This window comes from Mobula birostris, chromosome 5 (genome assembly GCF_030028105.1).
Source record: "Mobula birostris isolate sMobBir1 chromosome 5, sMobBir1.hap1, whole genome shotgun sequence".
NCBI classification, from domain to species: domain Eukaryota; kingdom Metazoa; phylum Chordata; class Chondrichthyes; order Myliobatiformes; family Myliobatidae; genus Mobula; species Mobula birostris.
In genome coordinates this window covers 178,627,249-178,643,973 of record NC_092374.1, presented here as the reverse complement: position 1 = coordinate 178,643,973, position 16,725 = coordinate 178,627,249, and the positions used below count along the sequence as shown (strand labels likewise).

The following is a 16,725-nucleotide window of genomic DNA, read 5'->3' as shown; positions in this document are numbered from 1 at the left end:
GGTGATGCACAGCGCCCCCGTGAAGCCAGTTGGGGGAGAGCTGTCGGGAAAAAGGCGCAAGTTGACTGCTGAAGCTTTGAACTTTGGGGCATCACCTGTGCCGGAGGCTTGGAAGCGGAGGCTGGTGGAGAAGGTGTTGACGATGGCAGATGTTACTTCCCTTGATGAGTTTGATGTGGGTTGATCCAGGAGCACTCGCCACACCATATGGGTGACTGAGGATAGTCGTTTAGGGAACGATCACGGCGCCTGGCCCCTGCAGACGTGGAAGACGTGCGGCAGTATTTGTGTAAATTGAAGGAGGCTGGGATCATCACGGATTCCCGAAGCCCTTATGCGTCTCCTATCGTAGTGGCCCGAAAGAAGAATGGGAAGGTTCGTATGTGTGTGGACTATGGAACACTGAACAGGCGCACGGTCCCTGATCAGTACACGGTCAATAGACAATAGGTGCAGGAGTAGGCCATTCAGCCCTTCGAGCCAGCACCACCATTCACTGTGATCATGGCTGATCATCCACAATCAGTACCCTTTTCCTGCCTTCTCCCCGTATCCCTTCACTCCGCTATCTTTGAGAGCTCTATCTAACTCTTTTTTGAAAGAATCCAGAGAATTGGCCTCCACTGACTTCTGAGGCAAAGCATTCCACAGAACCACAACCCTCTGTGTGAAAAAGTTTTTCCTCTATTCCGTTCTAAATTGTCTGCCCCTTATTCTTAAACTGTGGCCTCTGGTTCTGGACTCCCCCAACATTGGGAACATGTTTCCTGCCTCTAACATACAAATCTTACATGTTTCAATCAGATCCCCTCTCATCCTTCTAAATTCCAGTGTATACAACCCTAGTCGCTCCAATCTTTACTCCCACGGGTCAAAGACGCGCTGGCCTGTCTGAGTGGGGCGAAGTGGTTTAGCGTGTTGGACTTGAGGAGTGGGTATTACCAGATCCCGATGAGTGAGGCCAATAAGGAGAAGACGGCCTTTATATGCCCTCTGGGATTTTACCAGTTCGAAAGGATACGCCAGGGCATATCTGGGGCCCCTGCCACTTTCCAGAAGGGTTACGGAGAAGACAGTTGGGGATATGCACCAACTCGAAGTGCTGGTATATTTGGATGACCTCATAGTATTTGGATCCACCTTGGAAGAACACGAAGCGAGACTGATGAAGGTGCTCAACTGGCTGAAGCAGGAAGGGTTAAAACTTTCCCTGGACAAGTACCAGTTCTACCAGACATCTGTTGGCTATGTTGGACGCATCGTCTCGCAGAATTGGAGTAGCTGCAGACCCAGCTAAGAGCGAAGCGGTGATCTCTTGGTTGAGGCCCCAGACCATGAGTGCTCTGTGCTCATTCCTGGGGTTCTGTGGGTACTATTGGAGTTTCGTGAAGGGCTATGCCAAGGTGAGTCATGTCTTGAATCAACTTCTGCGTGGCTACCCGCCCCCCCCACCCAGGATAGAGGGGGAAAGGGAGGAAAGGGCGGGAGCTTGGAGAATATTTCAAGCAGTCAGATCTCTTCAGACGGAGGTGGAATGGCCAATGTGAAGCGGCTTTCCAGTCACTGAAGGAGATGCTGACTCAGGCGCCGGTACTGCCTTCTGCGGACCCACGACTGCCCTATGTGCTACACACTGACACCAGCCATGAGGGGTTAGGGGCCGTTTTATACCAGGATCAGGGAGCTGGCCTGAGGTCTGTGGCTTTTGTCGGCCAGAGTTTGTCACCCTGGGAGAGAAACTATCCCACTCATAATTTGGAGTTCCTGGCATTGAAATGGGCTGTGGTGGATAAACTGAGTGACTATCTCTACGCGGCCAAGTTTGAGATGAGGACAGACAACAACCCAGTCACCTACATCCTGACCTTGGCGAAACAGGATGCCACAGGCCATCGGTGGCTGGCTGCTTTGTCTGTGGATGGTTTCAGCCTGAAGTACCGGCCGGGGAGCCGGAATGTTGCCGCAGATGCGCTGTCCCGACGGGGCCATGAGGAGCCGGGGAGGGACGAGGAGTGGGAGAGTGTCGCTGCATCCGGGGTGAAGGCAATGTGCCAGCTTGCTATCACCGTGCAGGCTGAGGAGAAGGAGAGGCCGGATCGAGCAGTGGACTCATTGGGGGTATCTGATGACACCATGCCTCCAGATTACTGTGACCTGACTGCTCTGAAGACCACGCTGCCGGGGTTGAGCCCTGGGGAAGTGGCTGCTGCTCAGCGAGATGACCCGGACATTGGCCCTGTCTGGCATGCCGTGGAAGAGGGGGATGTGACACAGGCGGAGAAGGCTAAGCACGACTCAGGGTCTCTGTTACTGAGTGAATGGCTTCCGTTGAGGTTGAAGAACCAAATGTTATACCGTACCGGGTAACGTCACCCCCGGATCGACCTCGGTGATGGCAGCTGGTCCTGACGGAGAAGTATCGGAAGGTTGTTTTGAAGTCCCTCCGTGATGACTCTGGACGTTGGGGGTGGAAAAAACCTATGGATTGCTCAAGGATCGATTTTACTGGCCCCGGATGAGGACGGAGATTGAAGAGTACTGCAAGTCCTGCATTCGTTGCAAACGGCGGGAAGACGCTGCCCGGGCAGCTGCCCCTTTGTCCCACTTGCAGAGGGCGGGGCCTTTGGACCTGGTGTGTATGGATTTCCTGGCCATAGAACCCGATGCCAGCAACACAGAGAATGTCTTGGTCATCACGGGCCACTACACCAGGTATGCTCAAGCTTTTCCTACGAAGGATCAGAGGGCGATCACAGTGGCAAAAGTGCTATGGGAGAAGTATTTTGTGCATTATGGCCTTCCTCGGCAGATACATAGTGATCGGGACGAGATTTTCAGATTAAGCTCATCTATGAGTTACTGGGCATGCTGGGGGTTGAGAAATCGAGGACCACGCCCTATCATCCGCAGGGCGATCCCCAGCCGGAAAGATTCAATTGGCGGCTGCTAGACATGCTCGGGACTCTGGAGATCAGCAAAAAGAATTGTTGGAGTCAACATATTGGGCATGTAGTTCACTGTTACAACTGTATACGTAATGAAGCTACTGGTTACTCTCCCTATTGTCTTATGTTTGGGCGCGAGGCAAGGTTGCCCATTGACCTTTGTTTCGGGACTGATGCGGGTGAGGTGTTGCCGAAGCCTTACCTGAAGTTTGTGTCTGATATGAGGAAAGAACGGAAAAGCGCTTACGAGTTGACCAGGGAGGCGGTCGCCCGGCAGAATCAGGGAAATAAGAGGAGGTATGACCAGAAAGTAAAATTCTCGCAACTCCTGCCGGGAGACCGAGTCCTCATCAGGAATCTGGGATTACCAGGAAAACGCAAACTGTCTGATCGCTGGGCAGCCACGCCTTATGTGGTGCAGAGTCAGATGCCAAACCTACCGGTTGTCCGGGTGCGGCCCAAGGATGGAAAAGGGCCTGTCAGGTTTCTCCATCGGAATCACCTGTTGCTCTTGGGGCAAGATTACAGGTAGAGCGAGAGCCTGACCGGGCGTCTGCACCCAACACCAGGACTCTGCGTCCCCACAAGGTGGAGGACGTGCCTACCCTGGGAGAGACAGGCCTGAGCCCAGCCCCTCTGAGGGAGACCGATTCAGAGGATGATGACTGGGATGGTTGGTACATTCTGCCGTTCGCTGATTCTCCTGTGATGGAGGAAGAGACTCTTGGCCTTTCCCCCACTGGGTTAGACAGGGCTAGTGAGGGGCAGTCTGTGGTACCGCAGGGCGCTGAACCAGAGATAGAGGGTTCCGAGGTGCAGAGGGGCTTGAGTGACTGCGCGGGGGAGGATTCGCCTCGTAGTTTTAAAGCGTCCGCTGTAGTGCCCGAAGCGGAAGGGTTAGAAGACGGGGTACGTAGGCCTCAGAGAAGTCGGAAACCCCCAGAGAGGTTGGCCTATGTAGCACCCAGGGAACAAGGTGTGATCTCTACCGTTTTGGAGAGTCAGATCACTGCTTTCTGCACGTGGATTGGACTGTGCGTTCTGCAGGAAGGGATGGCAAATTATCGGAGTGTCATGGGGCATAAAATAATTCGGTGGGGGGAGAAGGTAGGGTTCTCAGTAATACTAGACGGACAGTTAACTGTTAATTGCTTATTACCAAAGTGGCTTCTCTGAAGTGTTATACTAAAATGGCTTCTCATACTGCTAACTGCTGAGCCGGGAGTTCTGTGTAACCGCATGTTTGGGTTATACTTAGTGATAATGGAAATGGTATTCATTTGTTAGCCAATGGAAGTCATGTTATGTTATCTTGTATGTGTGTGCTGAGTTGAGGAGCGCGGGCTTTTTCGGAAGGCGAGCAGAGAGGACAGACATGCGGGGAACGGACAGCAGCTCCAGGGCGGCAGATACCGGACCTCGGGGGTTCGGATGGTGGCCGGAGTCTCGTAAGGAAGTTGTGGATGGAATCGGAGGCGTGAGCTCCAACGTATTAAAACATTATATGCACTAGACATAGAAGCATAGAAACATAGAAAATAGGTGCAGGAGTAGGCCATTCGGCCCTTCGAGCCTGCACCACCATTTATTATGATCATGGCTGATCATCCAACTCAGAACCCTGCCCCAGCCTTCCCTCCATACCCCCTGATCCCCGTAGCCACAAGGGCCATATCTAACTCCCTCTTAAATATAGCCAATGAACTGGCCTCAACGGTTTCCTGTGGCAGAGAATTCCACAGATTCACCACTCTCTGTGTGAAGAAGTTTTTCCTAATCTCGGTCCTAAAAGGCTTCCCCTTTATCCTCAAACTGTGACCCCTCGTTCTGGACTCCCCCAACATCGGGAACAATCTTCCTGCATCTAGCCTGTCCAATCCCCTTAGGATTTTATACGTTTCAATCAGATCCCCCCTCAATCTTCTAAATTCCAACGAGTACAAGCCCAGTTCATCCAGTCTTTCTTCATAATAAAGTCCTGCCATCCCAGGAATCAATCTGGTGAACCTTCTTTCTACTTCCTCTATAGCAAGGATGTCTTTCCTCAGATTAGGGGACCAAAACTGCACACAATACTCCAGGTGTGGTCTCACCAAGGCCTTGTACAACTGCAGTAGTACCTCCCTGCTCCTGTACTCAAATCCTCTCGCTATAAATGCCAGCATACCATTCGCCTTTTTCACCGCCTGCTGTACCTGCATGCCCACTTTCAATGACTGGTGTATAATGACACCCAGGTCTCGTTGCACCTCCCCTTTTCCTAATCAGCCACCATTCAGATAATAATCTGTTTTCCTATTTTTGCCACCAAAGTGGATAACTTCACATTTATCCACATTAAATTGCATCTGCCATGAATTTGCCCACTCACCCAACCTATCCAAGTCACTCTGCATCCTCTTAGCATCCTCCTCACAGCTAACACTGCCACCCAGCTTCGTATCATCCGCAAACTTGGAGATGCTGCATTTAATTCCCTCATCCAAGTCATTAATATATATTGTAAACAACTGGAGTCCCAGCACTGAGCCTTGCGGTACCCCACTAGTCACCGCCTGCCATTCTGAAAAGGTCCCGTTTATTCCCACTCTTTGCTTCCTGTCTGCTAACCAATTCTCTATCCACATCAATACCTTACCCCCAGTACCATGTGCTTTAAGTTTGCACACTAATCTCCTGTGTGGGACCTTGTCAAAAGCCTTTTGAAAATCCAAATATACCACATCCACTGGCTCTTCCCTATCCACTCTACTAGTTACATTCTCAAAAAATTCTATGAGACTCGTCAGACATGATTTTCCTTTCACAAATCCATGCTGACTTTGTCCGATAATTTCACTGCTTTCCAAATGTGCTGTTATCACATCTTTGATAACTGACTCCAGCAGTTTCCCCACCACCGACATTAGGCTAACCGGTCTATAATTCCCCGGTTTCTCTCTCCCTCCTTTTTAAAAAGTGGGGTTACATTAGCCACCCTCCAATCCTCAGGAACTAGTCCAGAATCTAACGAGTTTTGAAAAATTATCACTAATGCATCCACTATTTCTTGGGCTACTTCCTTAAGCACTCTGGGATGCAGACCATCTGGCCCTGGGGATTTATCTGCCTTCAATCCCTTCAATTTACCTAACACCACTTCCCTACTAACATGTATTTCACTCAGTTCCTCCATCTCACTGGGTCCTCTGTCCCCTACTATTTCCAGAAGATTATTTATGTCCTCCTTAGTGAAGACAGAACCAAAATAATTATTCAATTGGTCTGCCATGTCCTTGCTCCCCATAATCAATTCACCTGTTTCTGTCTGTAGGGGACCTACATTTGTCTTTACCAGTCTTTTCCTTTTTACATATCTATAAAAGCTTTTACAGTCCATTTTTATGTTCCCTGCCAGTTTTCTCTCATAATCTTTTTTCCCCTTCCTAATTAAGCCCTTTGTCCTCCTCTGCTGAACTCTGAATTTCTCCCAGTCCTCAGGTGAGCCACTTTCTCTGGCTAATTTGTATGCTTCTTCTTTGGAATTGATACTATCCCTAATTTCTCTTGTCAGCCACGGGTGCACTACCTTCCTTGATTTATTCTTTTGCCAAACTGGGATGAACATTTGTTGCAGTTCATCCATGCAACCTTTAAATGCTTGCCATTGCATATCCACCGTCAATCCTTTAAGTGTCATTTGCCAGTCTATCTTAGCTAATTCACGTCTCATACCTTCAAAGTTACCCCTCTTTAAGTTCAGAACCTTTGTTTCTGAATTAACTATGTCACTCTCCATCTTAATGAAGAATTCCACCACATTATGGTCACTCTTACCCAAGGGGCCTCTCACGACAAGATTGCTAATTAACCCTTCCTCATTGCTCAAAACCCAGTCCAGAATAGCCTGCTCTCTAGTTGGTTCCTCGACATGTTGGTTCAAAAAACCATCCCACATACATTCCAAGAAATCCTCTTCCTCAGCACCTTTACCAATTTGGTTCACCCAATCTACATGTAGATTGAAGTCACCCATTATAACTGCTGTTCCTTTATTGCACACATTTCTAATTTCCTGTTTAATACCATCTCCGACCTCACTACTACTGTTAGGTGGCCTGTACACAACTCCCACCAGCGTTTTCTGCCCCTTAGTGTTACGCAGCTCTACCCATATCGATTCCACATCTTCCCGGCTTATGTCCTTCCTTTCTATTGCGTTAATCTCTTCTTTAACCAGCAACGCCACCCCACCTCCTTTTCTTTCATGACTGGTGTTAGACTGATAAGTTACTTATGTGGCACCTTTTCTTTCAGTTGTTGCTACTAACCCATCACCAAAACTTGCTATAAAGCATAGTTCTTTACTCGCACTTGATATATTGTTTGATATTTGTGTCGTGGCTGATCATTGGGTGCCTTACACCGTATCCGCACCAAAGCATTTGCACTGTATGGCGGGGTCGATGGTTATTCGCTCTAGGCAATGGGAGTCAGTTGGGGCAAAGGCCGATACACACAGATGGCTCCCAGCTGCCAGGGTCTGAGATGTTTCTGGACGCGTCCACAATATCCTGAAAAGAGAGGGTGAACAAAGAGAAGCCGTGGTACATATTGGTGTCAATGATTTAGGAAGGAAAAGGGACGAAGTCCTGAGAAAAGAATACAGGAGTTAGGAAAGAAGCTGAGGAGCAGGACCTCAGGAGTATTAAAATCTCAGGATTGCTGCCTGTTCCACGTGACAGTGAGGATGGGAATAGAATGAGGAGGGCTCCGGTGACGTCATCGTTCAGAATGGCAGTTCAGATCAACAGCTGCTCCGGAAAAACGGATATTTTGCCCCGTTAATGCATCAAATCTAAGATCTTTCGAACACATCTGAATTGATAAGCGGGGGGGGGGCAAGAATGGGGAGAAAGAATGGAGATTAAAAAGAAAGCCCCACTGCGGAGCCTATGGAAGAGAGAGGTACAGCCGGGCCTCGTGCAGGCGAAGCGGCAAATATGATGAAGATTCTGGAAGAGATAAGTGGAGTCCAAAATGATATAAAGCAGCAACTCAATGATATAAAGTCAGAGCTCGCCAACGTCAATCAGAAAATAGCGATGACTGAGACTCGAATTGAGAAGGTGGAAGATCGCGTGCAAAACGTGGAACAGATACGAAGTAAGACGATAAAAATACTAAATCAACAGGAAAGTAAATTGCTTGACCAGGAGAGAAGATCGCGACGGAAAAATATCAGGATTTATAATGTTCCCGAAGGAGCGGAGGGATTGTCGATGATAGACTTTGCAGATACGCTGCTGCGGGAAGCGCTGGAGATTCCCCCGAATATGGAGATGGAAATAAAAAGGGCACATCGTTCTCTCGCCCAGCGGCCTGCCAGAGACAGACAAAGTAAACCGCGATCCATTGTACTTAAATTTCTCCGAATCGAGAGCAAGGCGGAGATTCTACGAAGGGCCTGGGGTAAGAAGAGGGTTTTTTGGAACGGGAAGTTAACATACTTCGATCATGATTACCCCCTGGCGGTCCTACAGAAACGGAAGGAGTATTCCGAAGGGAAACGAATATTGAAGGACAAAAAGATTAAGTTTCAAACCCCGTACCCTGCTAAACTGAGAGTATTTTACCAAGAAGGAATATGACTGTACCAGGCGTCTACAGATGTGAACAACCGAGGACTGTCGATGAGCGTGGTCAAACCAGGGGAAAGTCTGGCTGAGCAGTTGTCCCGAACTGCTTGGGAAATAGTAAGAGAACCGAGAAAGCAGGGGACAGGAACAGGACGAGAGAAGAATATTAGGAAGAGACTGAGTTCTCCGAAGACAACCCTCACCACCTCCAGAACAGCCATAAGGTTTGGCTAACATTAAAAGTGCTGATAAACTAAACAGAAGCAAAAATAGACGGTGATATACCTATCTCGAGAAATACGTGTTATGATGTGGTTTTTATATTACTCAATTTAAAAAAAAATCAGTTATTCATTCCTTTTTCCCCACCTAAATGAGAATATATACACGGGAGGAATACACAGGCAAATCATTTCTGTGGAATAGACGTAGTTTTTTTAAACTTACTTTTATATGTACTGCAGCGGGGGCCCTCAACCCACAGGTAGGAGGGACTATACCCCACGGCTAGACTTTTCTTCTAGCCCAACCCAGAGTCATCTAGAGACCCCAGCCTTGGAAGCACAGCTTCGTTACCTTTTTTTTTATTATTCGCGTTTCTTGGCTCTTATTTGTTCAGGGAGTAGATCGATTGAGTTATATTCTGCAAATTTCAATTATATACTAACAGATAAATACACATGGCTAAGGACAAAGTAAAATTCATTTCTTTTAATGTCAATGGGCTGTTGAATCCAGTCAAGTGCAGTAAAATTCTATCAAAAATGAAAAAAGAACAAGCCCATGTAGTATATTTACAGGAAATTCACTTAAGTGATAATGAGCATGGAAAATTAAAGAGAATGGGCTTCACTAATTTGTTTTTTTCCTCATATAAATCAGGACATAGAATAGGAGTTGCTATTCTCATCTCAAGTAAGCTAAATTTTGAAGAAGTATTCAAATTGGGAGATAAGGAGGGCAGATATATTCTGGTAAGGGGAATATAGGTGGAAATCCAGTTACTTTATTGAATATATATGCACCCCCAGGAAGTGATACTAGTTTCCTCCAGAAAATTACTAATATTATGGTAACGGAAACAGAAGGTCTCTTGATATGTGGGGGAGACTTAAATTTACAATTACAACCAAAGCTAGACTCTTCCAATAGGAAAACTTATGAAACAAAGTCCTTACATAAGAAAGTTAACACTCTTTATGAGGATGTTGGACTAATTGATATATGGAAGGACATTTTTGCTGACAGAAGGGATTACATTCATTATTCTGCCCCCCATTCCATATATACAAGAATAGACTATTTCATAATATCTGGAAAAGACAGAGACAAAATAATCACCTGTGGAATTGGGACAATAGATGTAAGTGACCATGCACCTATATATTTATCTGTTGATTTTGACCTACAACCAAAGAATACTATTTGGAAACTAAATTCATGTCTACTCAGTGATCCCTATTTTAAGGAACAAATTAAAAAAGAAATTGGTCTTTACTTAGAATTCAATGATAATGGAGAGGTTTCACCTCCCATTCTATGGGATACTCTGAAGGCTGTCTTAAGAGGGAAAATTATAGTGATATCTTCATATAAGAAAAAAAAAGGAATAGAACATTAGAGGAATTACAAAATAAGCTGAAGGAACTAGAAAAAAACACAAACTGAGTTTGGCACAGGATATACTAGAGGCAATTAAAAATTAGGAATGAAATTAATAGTTTGGCTACACAAGAAATTAGAAAAAAATTTAATGTTTCTGAAACAGAGACACTACGAAAGTGGATCCAGATCTATGAAAATACTGGCGTGGAAACTGAAAAAAAAAGGAGCAGAAAATACAATTCATGGAATTAGGGATCCAAGAACAAAAGTGATAAAAAGAATAAGCTAAGTGAAATTCATGAAGCTTTTGAAATGTTTTACAAAACTCTATATTCCAAGGTTACAAGGGGGAAACTTAACCCAAATTGACACCTTCCTGAATTCTTTAGAGTTACCCACTTTAAGCAAAGAACAAAATAGAACGATGACTGCTGACATAACTAAAGCTGAACTAAAAACTGCATTTAGTAGGCTTAAATTAAGCAAGTCACCAGGATCAGATGGATATACAGCAGAGTGGTATGAAGAGTTTAGAAGTGAGTTAATCCCTGCTTTACTCCCCACACTGATCTGGGCCCTGAGAAAAGCACAAATGCCACCCAGCTGGAAGGAGGCGATAAGCTCAGCTATATGGAAAGAAGGCAAGGATAAAATGGAATGTGGGTCATTTAGACCAATATCTGTTCTTAATGTGGATTATAGAATATTTACCTCCATCACGGCCAAACGATTAGAAGAGTTTCTACTCACACTGATACAAAATGATCAGACAGGTTTTCATACAACAATACCAAACACAAGACAATATACGAAGGACACTTCACATTATGGTCATGTAAAAAAAATGAAATGGAAGCAATAGTGATAAGCATGGACGCTGAAAAGTCAATTGATTTAGTTAATTGGAATTTTCTCTATGGAGTTTCACATAGATTTGGTCTACATGACATAATTATTAAAACTATACAAGCACTATACGACAATCCTACTGCCAGGATTAAAATCGACGGATATTTATCTAATAGTTTTACCCTAGAAAAGGGCACGAGACAGAGTTGTGAATAGTCACCGCTACTCTTTGCATTATATCTGGAACCATTAGCTCAATACATCAGACAAAATGAAGATAACAGGGGAATTACTATTAAAGGGACAGAGCATAAATTGGCCTGTTACGTGCGTAGGCCCCCCGGCCAACCTCAGGGTCGCTCAGCTCGCTGTCGTCTAGGGAAACAGCCCTCGACCCCGCCAAACTGGGTAATTAGTTTGTGTGGATATTGTGTGGTGTACCCCACCCCACCCAAATAACAGACAAATACACCAGATACAATTAAATGATTTACAGTTTATAGATATTACTGGAACTATATAATTAATAGAGAATAAAATGTAAAAGGAAAATAAAAGGCGCCACACTTATCAAAGTTCAATCACTTCGTACACAAACAGTTGGAGCTCAGGACCTTCTTCTTCACCCTGCAACCCCTCGGACCACCTTGACCGGCCGCCTGGGACCAACAATAGTGGTCAACCAGATGCTCCACACGAGTCCGTCTGGGTCTCCTCTCCTCTCCGAACGCCCCGCTCGGGGTCTGACCCCGTTAGCGGACATCACAGCACCTGGTCCATCCTCTGTCTCTCTCTCTCTCTCTCCCGCCTTCTCCCTCCAAAACCCCGCGCATACAAATCTTACAGATACCAAAAACCTAACAACTATCCCAATTGGTTCGTAACATCTTCTTATCGCAATCTAACCCAAAACAAGCTACTAGCGCAAGAACTTGCTCAGCGTTTAACATAACAAAGAAGCATTCCCAAGTATAACATAACAAAGAAGCCATTTTAATTAGCCTACGCAGTGACATAAAAGACGAAACCCCCTTACACGTGGATGACATTTTGATCTATCTTGGGCAACCAACAGTCTCTTTACCTAAATTGATGCAATCCTTTGAACAATATGGCCAATTAGCAGGATACAAGATCAATATAGATAAAACCGAACTACTTTCACATAACTATAGTCCACCAAGAGAAATTGAAAGTAGATATACTTAGGCATGGCAAACAGAGTCCGTCAAATATTTGGGCATCATTATGCCAAAAGATTTGGCAAAATTATCGGAATGCAATTATCAGCCAATATATAAAAAGTTAAGGAAGATATAACAAGGTGGAACCTAATCCCTTTTCTTGGTCTCAGTTCAAGGATTGAATCTATTAAAATGAATATACTGCCCAGACTACTATATTTCTTTCAGACCCTACCAATAGAGATTAACCAAAATCAATTCAATGAGAGGAACAAGATGCTATTAAGATATATATGGCAAGGTAAAAGGCCTAGGGTTTGTCTCAAAACTTTGCAATTAGCCAAGGAAAAGGGGGACTGTGGCCTGCCTCTCTTAGAGATTATTATTTTGCAGCACAGTTGAGAGCTGTGATATGCTGGTGCAACCCATCATATGACACACAATGGAAAAACATTGAGGAGATGATACGTTCCATCCCCATACAGGCAATTTTGGCTGATAACAACCTACAGTTACATAAATAATATTGACAACCCGTAGGTGAAATTGACTCTTAAGATATGGAGAACTATTATAAAAGAATGTAAACCGGAGAGAGACATTGCGATTCTTAAATGGTGTGCCTATGACTAGGATTTTACACCGAATAAACTGGATGCTAGATTTAAGGACTGGACAGCTAAAGGAATAACAGCTATTTGCAATATAATGAAAGAAGGAACACTGTTCAGTTTTGAAATGCTCAAAGAGAAACACGCGTTAGAAAAACAAGACTTTTACAAATGTGACAGTATGTTAATAAGAAGGTTAAAAATGTAACCAAGGCAAGTGCGTGTCTGATAGAGCTGTTTAGAAAAGCATATAATTCAGACAATGGTAGTATGATCATTTCAAGCATGAATAAGGATTTGTCAAATCTTAAAATGCATTCAACTTCATACATTAAAACAAAATGGGAGAAGGAAGGAGGGATGATAATATCTGAGGAAGACTGAACAATAATATGGAGGTATCAATGGAAGTGTACCAGTTCACAGAAATGGAGGGAGTTCAGGTGGAAAAACTTGATAAGATATTTTATTACACCCTCACAGAAATCCCATTATGATAACAACCCCCCTGTTTGCTGCAGAAATTGTGGAAATCAAAATGCAAACGATTATCATATTTTCTGGGAATGCCCCGTTATCAAAGACTACTGGAGTGGGATAAATAATGCCCTACAAGACATCTTTAAATGTGAAATACCCTTAGAGAGTAAGACCATATACTTTGGGTATATACCTCAAGAACGGTTGAAAAGAGATAAATATTTAATGAATGTACTGCTGGTGGCTGGTAAAAAGACTTTTCCGGGGAAAAGATTATCACAGGACAGCCCAACTCTAAACGTATGGATGGAAATTACAATGAACATGTACAAAATAGAGAAGGTAACAGCATCTGTTAATCATAAGTTGGAACAATTTTATTCATGCTGGAAAAATTGGTTTAACTACATAACACCTCATAGGCCTGATTTTATTCTCACAAGTCAATGAATATGTTGTTAAAAAAAAAGATCACTCCCTACTATGTACATAGTTTTCTTCTTTCGATTATTCTTTCTTTCCTCTCTTTTCTGTAAGTGTATACCTCAGATAAATATTATGCGGAGATTTGTGACAAATATGATTATATGATAAATATGTACAGTATATGAAATACAACTTATAGAAATGTTTGATGATGAAATTCAATAAAAAATAAATTACAAAAAAAAGGAATAGAATGAGGAGGCAGGTAAAGGTGTGGCTGAAGAATTGGAGCAGGGGAGAGGGATTCAGATTTCTGGATAATTGAACCCCTCTTCTGGGGCAGGTGAGACCTGTACAAAAGGGTCATGTTGCACTTGAATCCAAGGGGGACCAATATTCTTGCGGGCAAATTTACTGGAGCTGTTGGGAGTGGTTTAAACGAATACTTTATACTTTATACTTTTTACTTTATTGTCGCCAAACAATTGGTACTAGAACGTACAATCATCACAGCAATATTTGATTCTACGCTTCACGCTCCCTGGATTACAAATATAAAATATTATAAATCTTAAAAATAGTTAAATTTATTAAATATTAAAATTTAAATTATAAATCATAAATAGAAAAATGGGAAATAAGGTAGTGCAAAAAAACTGAGTGGCAGGTCCGGATTTTTGGAGGGTATGGCCTAGATCCAGTCAGGATCCGTTCAGCAGTCTTATCACAGTTGGAAAGAAGCTGTTCCCAAATCTGGCCATACAAGTCTTCAAGCTCCCAAAACTTCTCCCAGAGGGAAGAGGGACGAAAAGTGTGTTGGCTGGGTGGGTCGTGTCCTTGATTATCCTGGTAGCACTGCTTCGACAGCGTGCAGTGCAAAGTGAGTCCACAGACGGAAGATTGGTCTGTGTGAGGTGCTGCGCTGTGTTCACAATCTTCTGCAGCTTCTTTCAGTCTTGGATAGGACAACTTCCATACCAGGTTGTGATGCACCCTGCTTTCTAAGGTGCATCTATAAAAATTAGTGAGGGTTTTAGGGGACAGGCCAAATTTCTTTAGTTTTCTCAGGAAGTAAAGGTGCTGGTGGGCCTCCTTGGCAGTGAACTCTGCTTGGTTGGACCAAGTCAGGTCATTTGTGATATTGACCCCGAGGAACTTAAAGCTTTGGACCTGTTCCACTTGCACGCCACCGATGTAAATTGGGTCGTGCGGTCTGCTACTCCTTCTGAAGTCAACGACCAATTCCTTCGACTTGCTGACGTTAAGGGATAGGTTATTGTCTTTGTTCCATGCCACCAGGTTCTTAATTTCCTCTCTGTACCCAAACTCATCATTACCCGAGATATGGCCTACAATTGTTGTGTCTTCAGCAAACTTATATATTGAGTTTGATGGAAACGGCTGCACAATCATGGGTGTACAGTGAGTACAGCAGGGGGCTGAGTACACAGCCTTGTGGGGCACCGGTGCTCAGAGTGATTGTAGAGGAGAGCTTGTCCCCTATTTTTACAGCCTGGGTCCTGTCTGTGAGGAAGTTGAAGATCCAGCTGCAGATCTGAGTGCTAAGGCCCAGGTTCCGGAGCTTAGGAATCAGTTTATTTGGAATGATGGTATTAAAGGCAGAGCTGTAGTCAATGAAAAGGAGCCTTACGTATGTGTCTTTATTCTCCAGGTGTTCTAAGGAGGAATGTAGGACCAGAGAGATGGCACCTGCCGTTGACCTGTTGCTTCAGTAGGCGAATTGCAAAGCGTCGAGGTTGACCGGTAGGCTGTGGTTGATGTGTGCCATAACCAATCTCTCGAAGCATTTCATAGCAGTTGATGTCAGAGCTACAGGTCGATAGTCATTCAGGCATGCCACCTTGCTCTTCTTTGGCACTGGGATTATCATTGCCTTCTTAAAACACGAGGGGATCTTAGACTGAAGCAAAGAGCAGTTGAAGATGTCAGCAAGCACTCCAGCTAGCTCGCTTGCACAGGCCCGAAGAACCCGTCCTGGGACACCATCTGGGCCCGACGCCTTCCTTGGATTTATCTTCAGGAAGGCACTTCTAACGTCCTCCTCGGTGATGATGAATCTCGATGCCACCAGGTCCGGTTCATCCGGAGGGAGTGGGACGCTCCTCTTCTGTTCGAATCTTGTGTAGAATACGTTAAGTTCGTCAGGAAGAGAAGCACCACTGTTATTGATGTTCCCAGCCTTTTCTTTGCGCCCAGTGATCTCATTTAGACCCTGCCATAGTCTACCGGCACCCCTCTGGTTATCCTGGGCTTCCAATTTGGCTCGATATTGCCTCTTGGCACCCTTAATGGCTTTCCGGAGTTCATGCCTGGATTCCGTGTAGTGACTGGTATCCCCGGACCTAAAAGCCGCAGCTCTAGCCTTTAAAAGGGACTTGACCTCATAATTCATCCGCAGGGGGAATGGGAACCAGGATGATAGAGCTGAGGATGAGCCAGCAGGTTTACAAGAAGATGATGGGTGTAACATGTATGTAAGGAAGGACAAGCCAATGATTGAGCACAATTGCAGACAAAGCAACGAGTTAAATTGTACCACAGAGGCAAAATTCAAAAGGGCAAAGAATGGAGGACTGAAGGTGCTGTATTTGGAATAAGGTGGATGAACTCATGGCGCAGTTAAAGATTGGTCTGTATGGCATTGTGGGGATCACAGAGCTGTGGCTGAAGGAAGTCCAAAGCTGGGAGCTTCACATCAAGGGTGTTGTAGATTGAATTGAATTGAATTGAATTGACTATTAGTTATATCCTTCATAATCTTTAAGTTACGTCTCCATGTAAGTGTGCAATGTGTAATTTATAGTAATTTATAATAAATATTATGTACAACAGGATAGACAATATTATCGTAGAAATTCAGTTGTGCCAGCATGAATTAAGCAGTCTGATGGCCGAGTGCAAGAAGCTGTCCTTCTTGGTCCTGGCTTTCATGTTGTGGTACCGTTTCCCAAATGGTAGCAGCTGGAACATTTTGTGGTTGGGGTGA

General features: G+C 44.6%; 1 protein-coding gene across 2 annotated transcripts in view; it reads left to right on the top strand.

Moving 5' to 3' along the window:
• LOC140197379 (major histocompatibility complex class I-related gene protein-like) overlaps positions 1–16,725 on the top strand; it is a 51,045-nt gene that overhangs the window by 10,270 nt on the left and 24,050 nt on the right. Inside the window, exon 1 of one of the 2 annotated variants that reach the window (XM_072257338.1) lies at positions 8,279–8,787. The exons of the other annotated variant lie outside the window; for it this stretch is intronic. The gene's annotated coding sequence lies outside the window, so the exon portion shown is untranslated. Of the gene's footprint in view, positions 1–8,278; positions 8,788–16,725 lie in introns of those variants that run through there. 2 annotated transcript variants of the gene reach the window in all.